This window comes from Rutilus rutilus, assembly GCF_951802725.1.
Source record: "Rutilus rutilus genome assembly, chromosome: 3".
Lineage (NCBI taxonomy): Eukaryota > Metazoa > Chordata > Actinopteri > Cypriniformes > Leuciscidae > Rutilus > Rutilus rutilus.
In genome coordinates, this window is record NC_140211.1 from 996,194 (window position 1) to 1,009,992 (window position 13,799).

Sequence of the window (13,799 nt, forward strand, 5' to 3'; positions counted from 1 at the left end):
TGTGCAGTCTTAATTTGTGAGACATAGCGAGGAAACAGTCTTACGCTTCGAGTTTTCTTCAAATTCTTTTGTATCTGATACATTCGTTTATGCAATGGCGGAGAAAAGACCTGCAAAGAGCAAAGATAAAACGGCGTCTGGGCGCTCAAAGGATTCTCCTGATCAGACGAACATGCACTCAAATGCACGGAAAGGTGACGATTGTCTCATACACCAATTATACTCAAAAGATGAAGGAATTGGAGGCGCAGGGACTTTTTTGGAAAATATTCAAATTAATTCTACATTAGATAAAGACATGTTAGTTAAATTACAATTAGAATTGGATCAAATATTGGAGAATAAGGCAAAAGGAGCATTTGTGAGGACAAGGCGTCAATGGTTGGAAGAGGGAGAAAAGAACTCAATTTTTTTTTTTAATCTCGAAAAGAGAAATGCTGAATTGTCCTCTCTTAAAAGACTTATGATTGATGCTAAAGTTTCAACGGACTTAAACGAGATCTCTCAGTTGGTAACAAATGTTTATAAAAAATTATACTCAAAAGATGAAGGTATTGGAGGCGCAGGGACTTTTTTTGGAAAATATTCAAATGAATTCTACATTAATAGATGAAGATTCAAAACTTTTTTGTGATAGGGGAATAACATTGGATGAGATTCATAAAAATATTGCCAAATTGAAGAATAATAAATCACCGGGTCATGACGGTTTAACCGCCGAATTTGATAAAACCTTTCAGGAAGATCTCTCTGTGTTCCTTTTACATGTTTTTCAGGAAATATTAGAAGCTGAGGAAATGCAGCCTACAATGAATCAGAGTTTAATAATCCTTATTCCAGAGTCGGGTAAAGATCCACTTAGTAGTGAAAATTGGAGGCCCATATCTTTAATTAATAATGATGCTAAACTGTTATCGACGATATTTGCAGAGAGGCTGAAACTTTCTCTGGATAAAATTATTGATGATTGCCAGTCTGGCTTTATGCGTGGCAGATATATTGGAAATAATATTCATCTAGTTTTGGACCTAATTGATTATAATTTCTTAATTCAGGATGGAAGTTATATATTATTCATTGATTATTATAAAGCCTTCGACTCTGTGGACCATGCGTTCTTGATGGATACTCTTGTTTTTTTTGGCTTTGGTAATAATTTTATTAGAGCAATTCGTACAATGTATAGCGATTGCAATACTTCTATTAAACTGCCTTTTGGAACAACTCCCAGATTTAACATTTCTAGAGGAGTAAAACAAGGGGACCCTGTAGCTCCTCTCTGATTCTTATTAGTTATGCCAGTGTTGTGCCTTCATGTTAAAAACAACCCATTTCAATGTATTTGTTTATTTGACAAAGAAATAAAATGTTCACAGCTTGCAGATGATACAAGCATAGTTTTGAGAAGTGACAAAGAAATAGATGCAGCACTTGGGTGTTTAGATATGTTTTCATCAGTCTCTGGCTTAATTATAAATATTAATACATGTGAATTGTTCCCTTTGAAAGACATGCCTGATGGTGTGGTGGAATTGTGTGGAATACCAGTTAAAAACCAAGTCTCTTATTTGGGGATCAAAATATGTAAAAATCAAAAGGAAAGAATTGACATTAATTATCCTCCATTAATTGATAAAGTGCAAAAGAAATGTAATGTGTGGTTAATTAGAGATTTATCTTTGACTGGTAGAATATTGCTATCAAAGGGTTGTCTAGATTATCTTATACAGCAATGGTTTTAGATGCTCCAAAGTCAATTATTAGGCAAGTTAATAAGAAAATGTACAATTTTATCTGGAAGAATAGGCCACATTACTTAAATAGAGGTTTATTAGGCAATTTATTTCATCAAGGTGGTTTAAATGCCATTGACTTTGAAGTTTCTAATACTGTCTTTAAAATTAAATGGATTCAGAATTGTATCAAATCTAATAACAAGTTGTGGTATTATATCCCAAATTTAGTTTTTAACCAAGTTTAGTTTTTAATTAAGTTTCTCCTCAGTTGCAACTTTGATATTAATAAAGTCCCTATTAAGCTGTCTAACGTTCATAGGCAAGCTCTTATCCTGGTTGCTGGCGTACAAACACAATTTCTCTGCCCATAGATGTTTGATATGGAATAATAAAGATATTAAATATAAGAATAAAACACTTTTTGGGAATATTGGTTTAGAAACAATATTTGATTGGTGACACAGTTGCTTCGCCATGATGGTCACTTGCTTTCATATGGAGAATTTCTGGATGAATTCAAACTTCCGATATCTGCAAAGGGTTATGCAGTTGTTTTTGACGCCACAGCTTCTGGTCTCCTTCAGTTGTTGCGCTCTGCTAATGCTGTTGATTTGAATATAACTACTGATTTCAACTTGAGGTTAGAGGGTATAAGTATTGTTGATAAAAAATGCAACAATAGTTTCCTTAGACAGATTTGGTGTTCATTTAGAATTCCTCCAGCTAAAAGTTTCTGGAATCCACGCTTCCAGGACATTAAGTGGGATGAGGTTTTTATGGTTTCCAGGAGATACTGTGTCACTAATAAGATTCGTGAAGTTTCTTTTAAAATTATTCATTGTATTTATCCAGTTAATCAGGTCATAAAAATATTTAAGAAAGATATTGATTTGAAATGTCTTTTTTGTAATTTAATTGACCAGACTATTTGTCATCTTTTTTTTTATTGTATTTGTACTAAATTGTTTTGGTCGCTATAAAGCCAAAACAATCTTACGTTAAATTATACATTTATCTCTGTAAAGCTGCTTTGAGACAATCTACATTGTTAAAAGCGCTATATAAATGAAAATGACTTGACTTGACTTGACTTGGTGTGATTTTAAGATCTTTTTTTAAGGAGATTTCTGGAATTGACATTACTCTGGAGGATAAGAATATAATATTTGTTTACGATAAGCCTTTAGAAAAGAAATTTGGTTTTGTTCTTAATTTGTTTATTATTTGAGGGAAATATCACATTCATAAATGTCGATGGGCAAAAAATGCAACTAGTTTTATAGAATTTAAATCTGAGCTTTGTCAGTATCTTGAATCATTGGAGGGTGTGAGGAACACCAAGGCAGAAAAGACTATAGACTGTTGTAATGCCTTCAAATGTTATCCTTTTTAAGAATCTTTGTATTATTTTGTAATTAGAGAAATGGATTTGATTCCAATACCCCTGTGTATATAGTTGTTCATATTTGTGTTATATTGCTTACTTTTTTATTTACTTGTATTATTATTAGTATCGGTATTTATATATTATACAATTTATATTTATTTAAAAATTTTTTATTGGTTTTCTTGCTGTTATCATTGTTTTGTATTACTATTATTTTGTGTATTTAATTGTTGTATGTTCTGTTACTGAATAAAGCATTAAAAAATAAAAAAAAGAGAAACTCATGAACTGAAAATGAAAGTTTCTGTTGCATGTTTCCTTACCAGAACCAGCGGCGGTTTCTTCATTAGGGCGATCGGGCGACGCACCACCAAAGTGTAAAAGGGACTTTCAATCACTATCTCATTCAACCACAGAGTTACGCTAGCAGTCACTCACTGTTGTTCTGCCTCTGGATATAGTCCAATCAGCGCCGAGTCACGTTCTGTGGAGTACCGCCTCTTTTTGGGCGATTTCACTCTGGCTGAGAATCGCCCAGAGTGTTCCCATAGACTTACATTCAAAGATTTTTTTTTTCGAACTGCAGGCACTGCAATGCATTCTCTATGGGTTCCGGGAGGGCTCGCACTAACGTGCTTTCGTCATCATACGTAACCTTAACTTGTGCAGCGATTGGTGGAAACAAATGTACCTCTATTAGTATTTAGCCATAAGCTGAAGTGACATCCAATAATTTCCTCAGTGCATAACTTACATTTCACGGACATATTCTCCATCTGTAAATGTTAGAAAGTCCAGTTTGCTGTCATGAGTGGGCGAGCTTTCGGCAAGCTATACTTCCGTGAACGAGCGCCCCCGCGTGCATGCGCGCCGAACAGACGGAGCGCAATAGAATAGGAGCGCAATTATTCTGACTAAAATATACATTAGCACTAAGTTATAAATATATTTAGCTAAAACATTTGTTGTTGAATATTTGTTGTTGTTGGTGAACATAAATGTGCTAGAGAATTTCAAACCTACATGTGTATTTTTATGATATTAGCTTTTTCTTTTTTTTTTCTTTTTTTTTTGGTTTAGTAAATTTAACTACTTCTTTAAAAAACATTATTTTGTTTTTAGATTGTAATGTTGCATTGTTAGAATGTAATGTGATTTGACCCCTTTTTGGATAGACTGCAGATAGACAGCAAGGTTACACTTGTTTTTATAACCTTCAATATAAACATTGTTTGTAGGACAATATCGATCAGGATATTAAATATTTAAAAAAAAAATTAAATACAGTTTTTTTTTATTCGAATAGAAAAATAATAATTAAATACTCAGATTATACTATACATCGCCATTTAGCCCCTAAATTCAGATTTATTTGGCAATTGGCTATTTCCCAACCCTACCGGCTGAAGTTTTAGCTAAACTTTAGGCTAATGATAGCTACATTATTATCACTGTTAAATTGTTATTTAACAATAAGCCTACATTCAGTCCTGAATTAAAAATTCAGTTTGTTGTGCCCCCCCAAAATTTTTTAGCACCAGCCGCCACTGACCAGAACTGATGCTTGATCATGGCTGATAAGGACAAAAATTAAATTAACCCTTTATGGTACGGCTCTTAATTAATTTCTGATCTCTTTGCTCAGAAAAAAATACAATATATTTCACTATGATAATTAAAAGGGCAGGCCTTAAGATAGCCAATGATGTGCTGTTCTTAAGTCACATGACATTTGAATGTCCCTCCAGAACTCTCTTTCCCACATCATACTGAAGACTGTTAATGTGCTCAAGAAATTACTCTATTAACCTCATTTCTAAACATCTCTTCTCAAGAGGGATTTTTATGAAGCATCTTTGATAAGTAACTTAGATATTTTTATGCACAAATCAACTTTGTCTAACATAGTTTTACTGTAAAGTGAGAAAATATCAATGTTTCCATATGGCAACGCTGTACCACAGTAGAATTGCAGTAATTTATTTCTACATTGGGATTTTTTATAGATAGTAGCATCAACAATATGATTGCAGTTATTTCTTTATTTGAAGTGTTTATTGTAGTATAGTTGTATTTATGTATAAATAACTGATTGATTTCTTCTTTTCAGAAAATGAATACAGTAATCTTTAACGGGAAGGGCAATAGTGCAGTTAGCTCTTCCATGTGATGAGAGTGAGGATGAGTTAGACAAATGACTGGGAATGATGGGATTAAATGATAGGGATCTACTTATGTTTGGTTTGCATGAGTTCCTACTATATAAATCTAGAAATTACAATAAATTAGAATAAATCTAGTAAATAATAGAAAAGAAAATCATAATTTTATAGAAAAACAACAACACAATGTTCCATTGTGGTGCAGTGTTTCCCTATATAAGTGGAAATTATATAAAAATCTATGTCATGTAATAACTTATTTGGAAAAAATATTTCTAAATCCATCTATAACTTTATTAGAGGATCAGATTCAACCCTTAAACATCAGTAAAGATCAGATTGTTCGCTTAAACAGGGTCAAACAAAATGCAAACCCAGATTTCTCTCTGAAAAATATTCCCAAAGCTGTTCATGCATCAGATTCATCTTCACTGAGCAGAAGAACAGGCTGATGAAGCTTCTCTCCTCCTAACTAATCTAAATTTAAAAAAAATCTGATTACGTAATGCACATTACTTGTAAAGCATTACTTTACTCGTAACATCAAAAACGTAATCTGATTGCGTTATGTATGTTACTCGTGATGCGTTACCCCCAACACTGCTCATTTCAGATGAGATTGAAAACCCCTGATCTCTAGGTTTTCTCAGAGGAGGGCTGTGCTAGAAATGTGTCCATCTTGAACATAATCAGAATGATCAGCTAATAAGGGTAAACTGACATGATCTGCTGCACTGGAGGAGCATCTGAGAGGTTTCCACAGTTATACCGACAGGCTGTAGAAAGTTCTGATGGAATCACGTCCTCATGTTCTGATATCAAAGACACGCGAAGGTCAACTTGTATGAAGTTCAATTGCCTTTGCACTATATCGCATTTATATATTTTTTTTATATATTTGACAGTTTTCACATGCTTTGATATATTTTTATTGATTGGTTTGTTAAATACACACACTATATCTGTTTGATTATTGTATTATGTTTAATACAGTATCGCTTCAGTTTAAACCATAAACGCAGGGTGTTCACTCAAGTGGACATCTGAAAATCTCTTTGAAAAATGTGTAAAAAAATTAAATAAATTCAAATCTTGTTTTCATGCCCTAAGAGCTATAAAAACACATAGTTATCATAATTCATGCATGAAAGGGTTAATACATTTATTTTCACTAACAATATATTCATAATTATAAGATGTATCATCATCCTGTCCATGCTAAACACACATGTGTTAATGTATTAATGAATGCACGCTGTTGTTAAGGGAGCCTCGTCTCTCTCGTGATCTACAATATCGCACACTGCAGGTGTTTCCCTTGATAGGCTACTTTTTGTTTCTACAGTCGATCGATGAGGAAAAAAATCCTTGAGATCTATGTGGATTTTCCATTAGCTATTCAATCGCCTCGTAAAAACAGAAAACACACTAAAAAACACATTTATGAGACTTAGTATATGAAGCGGGTTTAATCATATGATGATGACGTTTTTATTGAGGAGTCACGTTATGTTCAGAAAGTGAACGTTAAGAGGAGAAAATCAGGTGCACGTTTGATAGATGCAGATTTTCGTCGATTTTGTCCGTTTATTTTGACTCTATTCTCGTGTTGAACGCGTAACAGCTCATCTTCAGATCTCTGTGATTTAACAGACGAGTCTTCTTCTCCGGTGAGTTTCTGTTCCTCGTTGAACACGACAGTCTGATTTATTATTTCTCTCACATGATTCGTGTGTTTCTGGAAAAAAATCCCGTAGTGTTTTATTTGAGTGTCTGTATTTTCACAGGAATGTTGACTATTATTGTCGCTGTACTGGTGAATCTCTTCATAGAGACTTCTGGTAAGAACATGTTTAATAATAATAAACTGTATTTCATATGCCGTCTTTAAAGCAGCTTCTCAAGGCACTTTACACTATAAAACAGACATAATTTTGCACACATTGAGTGTGGTTTTAGGAACCCCAGCAAGAAGTGCGTTGTAATAGTCAATGTGTTAAAAAACAAATGTATTGATAAGCCTTTCAGTCACCGGGAAAAATAGGGAGATCAGCAGTAGGCTATTTCTTAAAGAAAAGAAAAAAAAGAGAAAAAAAAAGAAAAGGCATTCTTAACAGTATGGGTCAAAAGACAAACTCGATTCAAATATAACTTATAAAAAAAATGATTAAGTTTGGAACAGAGCCCTCTACGTTTAGTTTTTTTTTCTTTTTTTTTCTGATGGACATATGTATGTTCTCTTATGAGAGGTTCTCTCGTACTGCGTAAGTCTTACGCTAGGGGAAAATCTCTTTTCCGCGAGATACTGAAGCCAAAAATTATCCTTAATTTTGAAATAATGTAAAACGCGTTGCGGCAGCATGCAGACACAGGCGAGACGGCTCGCGCGCCTATTGGCTGCCCTGCGGCAACTGCAGCAGCCTATCGATAAGGCCTTTTCGTGACATCAGCTCCAATGGGGGCGCTTCGCGCCCAATACGTCACGTCCCGCCAGAATGGGCGTGGCCTAGGGCTATAAATATAGCTTCGAGAGGCTAGCTCACTGATTTTTCATCTCTTCAGCGAAGCTCTCGCATCGCTGGATCCGGAGAGAAGCCGCGCCGTCTGAAGAAGCCTTTCAGCGGGACGAGCCGACACTCTGAAGCCGCTGGCCGCGCCACCTTCAGTCGCCTTCCTGCTGCGCTATCCGGCATTATATCCTTTCTCTGTTACTGTGTTTTGTGTATGTGTGTGTGCTCGCCGCCGCGACACACACTCTCATTGCACTAAAAGAGCCGGGCGTCTTTTTCAAGACGCCCCTTTCCTGAGGATCACGCAGCTCTCGCGCTCGCTGACGGCGACTGCCCTCACTGCGAGCCAGTTACTGCCTATGGTGACTCCGAGGACTCACCTGGCATCCTTCTCCGAGACTGCTCCTCCGCCCCCCCCCCCCAACCCGCAAAGCTCGCCGGTTCGCCCGCTTGCCTTGCCTGCTAGGGGGATGATACCTGCTCTCCCTCTGTTCGAACCGCGCAAACCACGCCGTTCACAGGGGATGTCAGGAGCGGACGGTCACGGGGCTAGCTTTCTCTCTCCCTCTGTTCGAGCCGCGCAAACCACGCCGTTCACAGGGGATGTCAGGAGCGGACGGTCACGGGGCTAGCTTTCTCTCTCCCTCTGTTCGAGCCGCGCAAACTGCGCCGTTCACAAGGGAGGCTGGAAGCGGACGGTCGGGGTTAGTTTTTCTTTACGTTACAAGAAAGCTACCCTGCCCTTGCGCCCCATTCACGCGTCACTCACCGGCGAAAAGAGAACTCAGTTCCCTGATTAGGCGACTGGAAATATCAATATTGCATTGCAGCAAACGAGCCTGTTGTAAACACACACGCTTGCAAGCAAACGCCGAAGAAAACATGTTGACGCTCTTTTATATGCTCATGCATCTATAAATCTGTGTGTTCCCCCCTGTGGCTCAGTGGCGGAATCTTAGGTTTTTCGCACGAGAGACGGGTGTTCGAATCCCGGTCTAACGGCAGATATATTATGCCGTCAATGCTTCGCTCTGTCAGTTCCCTGAAAGGCGACTGCAGATGTGCATTTTGCAGCCAACGAGCGCGTTGTACAACCCGCTCGCCTGCACCCAAACACCGTTTCTATGGTTTCCGTGCGTCACTGGCGAAAGGAGAAAAGGGTGGTTTTAGCCCCGCTGTGGCCGGGCCGACCTTCACTCCTCACACATTTCTCATTCCCCTCTGAAGTTCAGGTGACTGGAAATGTCAATATTGCAGTGAACAAGCCTGCTGTGATACACGCACGCCTGCAAACAAACGCCAGCATGTTGACGCTCTCTGTTTCTATGGCAACTTCTCGCTCGTTCAGTTCCAGTAAATGTGACTGTTCCAGTGTATTCTGCAGTAAACAAGTGGGCGAAGCAGCCCGCTTGCCTGCACACAAACGCCGCTTTTACGGCTACCCAGATAAATCCCATAAGAGTGTATTTTCTGGTGTCCCGGCCACGGCCGATGGTGTTACGAGTGTAGACACAATGCCCACTGCCCAGTGCTCATTCCTACACACAAACACAGCCCGTCACAGGGCTCGCGCACATGAAATCGACCCAGATCGATTGCGCATTAAACGTGGTAAATGTGCCCACTGCCCAGTGCCCACAAACACTACGTTCCGCATATCTCAAGGTTTCTGTAAAAACAAAACCAACGTGCATTCGCTCTGCTCAGGCGGACAATGCTCTCAGTGTTGTAAATGTGCCCGCTATCCCGCGCCCACATTCACACATAGACATGACAGGTCCTACAGGACTCGCCCAGCCCTCCCCTCTCGGTTGACCACCGCAAAGGAGTCGAGCGCGGGCAATCTGCCCGCTGTTATCAGCGCGCCCCCTGCCTCAAAGCGCGACGCTTATGTTGCAGCACACCAAAGCCCCTCTGTCGCTGAGCGACCAGAGCGCGCTCCGCATTCATCCCCTAGCCATTCGTGCAGATGCAGGGGCAAGTGGGTTTTGAAGTGGGTGCTAGACATTATAGAAAGAGGCTATTCGCTACAGTTTCGCCGACGCCCTCGCCGCTATGTGACACGCGTCGAAACTACGGTAAAAACAGAAGTAGCACCACCTACTTCGAGCCGAAATTTTGAAACTGTTGAGCAAAGGGGCCATAGAGCCTTTATCTCAAGCTCAGAGCGAAGGAGGGCTATACAGCAGATACTTCCTGGTACTGAAAAAAGACGGGGGTCTCAGACCCATACTAGATCTAAGGCAACTGAACAGAGTGCTTGCGAAGCGACAGTTCAGAATGCTCATGACCAGAAAAATCCTCACGCAGATTCGCCGAGGAGATTGGTTTGTGTCAATAGATCTGAAAGACGCATATTTTCAAATACAAATAGCGTCACGTCACAGGCGACATTTGAGATTCGCCTTTGGGGGCCAGGCATATCAGTGCTCAGTCCTACTGTTCGGCTTGTCTCTAGCACCCCGTACATGTACGATGTGCATGGACGCAGCGCTCGCACCCCTCAGACTACAGGGCATGCGAGTATTGAACTACTTGGACGATTGGCTGATTCTAGCTCAATCTCACTCGGTGCTCATAGAGCACAGGACCATTTTGCTCGATCACCTCGAGAATCTGGGTCTCAGAGTCAATTGGGCGAAGAGTTCTCTGTCCCCCAGACAGATAATATCTTTTCTGGGCACAGAACTGGACTCGCTGTCTATGATAGCGCGACTGTCACCACAGCGCGTACTAGACATTCAGCGCGCAGTGAGCTCTTTCCGCTGCGGCGCATCTGTCCCGCTCAAGAAATTTAAGAGGATGCTAGGTCTCATGGCCTCAGCATCATCAGTACTTCAGCTGGGCTTGCTTCGCATGCGTCCACTACAGTTCTGGCTGAAAGCGTGAGTACCGCGCCGAGCGTGGGCTTCCGGTCGGCTTCGTCTCAAGGTCAATCAGAAATGCATTGCAGCTTGACGCGTTTTTGTCCACAAATACAAGGACACCACGTCCTGGTCCGCTCGGACAACATGTCAGTGGTGTCCTACATAAATCGCCAGGGCGGCCTCAGGTCCCGAAACCTGCACATGCTGACAGAACGCCTCCTGGTATGGGCTCAGCGCAACCTGCTCTCGCTGAGAGCAACACATGTGCCAGGGCTCCTAAACGTAGGACCGGACAGACTGTTCAGGAACAATGTTCCGACAGGCGAGTGGCCTCTACACCCACAGACAGTCCAGCTGCTGTGGAAGAAATTCGGCAGAGCGGAAGTAGACCTGTTTGCGTCTCAAGAAAACGCTCACTGTCTGGAATTTTTCTCCAAGAGCAGGGACGCGCTGGCTCATGTATGGCCCCGCCGCCCGCTCTATGCCTTTCCTCCCGTCTCTCTCCTGCCTCAGGTGATAGAACGGATCAGAGAAGGATGCTCAGTGCTAATCGTAGCGCCGTTCTGGAAAAACCAACCCTGGTTCCCAGTTCTGATGCAGCTAGCAAGCACTGCCCCATGGCCAGTGCCAGTGAGGAAGGACCTCCTCTCTCAGGCCAAGGGCTCGTTATGGCATCTGCGCCCAGAGCTGTGGTCCCTTCATGTTTGGGCCATCAACGGGTACCCGCTGACCTCCCAAGCGGAGTGTTAAACACGATCACGCAGGCTAGAGCTCCGTCTACGCGACGTCTCTATGCCTCCAAATGGTCAGTGTTCTCGAGCTGGTGCACAGCTCGTGGCGTGTCGCCCCTAGACCGCGGTGTGACGGAGGTTCTCTCCTTCCTACAAGAGCTGTTGGACAAGGGCAGGACCCCTTCCACGCTCAAAGTGTATGTGGCGGCCATAGCAGCGTTCTCATAAACAACGCTGGGTCAGTCAGTAAGAAGGAACGATTTAGTCATCCGCTTCCTTAGAGGAGCTAAGAGACTGAATCCTCCCAGACCTCCCTCAGTCCCTGTATGGGACCTTTCTACAGTGCTGGAAGCCATGAAAGGTGACCCATTCGAGCCTTTACAGACGATTGATCTTAAACACCTGTCTTTCAAGACAGTGTTTCTTCTGGCTCTCGCTTCAGTGAAGCGCATAGGGGACTTACACGCGCTCTCAGTAAGCGCGACGTGCATGGAGTTTGGTCCTAATGACTCAAGAGTTATACTCAAACCTAAGCACGTTTATGTTCCAAAATCCCTCAACACACCGTTTAGGGCGCAGGTCATTTCCCTGTCAGCCCTACCGGTCTCTGACGAGGAAGGAGACGCAAGCATCCTTTGCCCAGTCAGGGCATTAAGAGCTTATGTGTCCCGCACGTCTGTTTTCAGACAGACAGAGCAGCTCTTTGTTTTCACTCTACGGACGTTCTAAGGGACTTGCCGTGTCGAAACAGAGCCTATCCAGTTGGATAGTTGATGCTATAGCGCTGGCTTATACCTCTAAGGGCTTACAGTGCCCATTAGGTGTCAGAGCACACTCCACGAGAGGCGTGGCCTCGTCGTGGGCTTGGTCTAGTGGGATTGCCTTGCAAGATATCTGTATGGCGGCAGGCTGGGCCTCCCCGTCTACATTTATAAGGTTTTATAACCTAGAGGTTCCCGCCTTGCAGGCTAAGCTGCTTTCGGTCTAAAATCGGTACTGTCTGCCCTGATGTGTTCGGGCCAGAATACTGAAACTGCTTGAGCAAATGCTCGCTGTTTGATCGCGCAGCTCTATGGGCAGTGTGTAAGACCCATTATATTCGTCAGTCCAGGCCGGGGGTCGCCCTGACTGTACGACACATCATCAGTATAACTGCTCCTTATAGGATGTTATATTATTACAGGAATGATGCTATTCTAGCCACTCTTTCCTGGGCTCTCTGTGAGTCCCTTATGATCATGTACTATATGAGCCCGGGCACTTGCCCTTGGGACTTTGGTGCTGGATCTTAGCATGCACGGCGTTTTACACTGTGTTCCCCTAGCGTAAGACTTACGCAGTACGAGAGAACCTCTCGTAAGAGAACGTACTCGGTTACTAACGTAACCTCGGTTCTCTCTAGAGAGGGAACGAGTACTGCGTATCTTGCCGTGCCTGCACATGCTCTGGTTCGCTTCGGCGATGAAAAACCAGTGAGCTAGCCTCTCGAAGCTATATTTATAGCCCTAGGCCACGCCCATTCTGGCGGGACGTGACGTATTGGGCGCGAAGCGCCCCCATTGGAGCTGACGTCACGAAAAGGCCTTATCGATAGGCTGCTTCAGTTGCCGCAGGGCAGCCAATAGGCGCGCGAGCCGTCTCGCCTGTGTCTGCATGCTGCCGCAACGCGTTTTACATTATTTCAAAATTAAGGATAATTTTTGGCTTCAGTATCTCGCGGAAAAGAGATTTTCCCCTAGCGTAAGACTTACGCAGTACTCGTTCCCTCTCTAGAGAGAACCGTGGTTACGTTAGTAACCGAGTACGTTTTCTAGTGTGTTGCAATAAAACAGTGAGACATGCAGCGTGGAACCAGCTCAGTGCAAAGCCCAGGTCACCACGCCCATGCTAGGCAAGGCAAGGCAAGGCAAGGCAAGTTTATTTATATAGCACATTTCATACACAGTGGCAATTCAAAGTGCTTTACATAGAAGAAATTAAAATAATAAAAAGAATAAGAATAATTAAAACAGTTTATACAGATAAAAATAAAATACAGTACAGTTCAAACAGTCGGACGAACAGTGGCACAGTGCTCATTCATTAAATGCATAGCTAAACAGAAGTGTTTTGAGTCTGGATTTGAATGTGATTACTGTAGGAGCACATCTGATCTCTTCTGGAAGCTGTTCCAGCTGTGGCTGGCATAATAGCTAAAAGCAGACTCACCATGCTTAGAGTGAACCCTTGGTATTTCAAGCTGATATGATCCTAATGATCTGAGTGATCTGTTGGGTTTATATTCAGTGAGCATATCTGCAATGTATTGAGGTCCTAGGCCATTGAATGATTTATATACCAGTAATAATACTTTAAAATCAATCCTAAATCTAACTGGGAGCCAGTGTAAAGACCTGAGGACTGGTG

At 41.8% G+C, this 13,799-nt stretch overlaps 1 protein-coding gene across 1 annotated transcript in view; it reads left to right on the forward strand.

Moving 5' to 3' along the window:
* LOC311287874 (erythroid membrane-associated protein-like) overlaps window positions 1-13,799 on the forward strand; it is a gene marked incomplete at its 3' end in the record, with an annotated part of 177,103 nt that overhangs the window by 130,472 nt on the left and 32,832 nt on the right. The gene's annotated exons all lie outside the window — the stretch shown is intronic.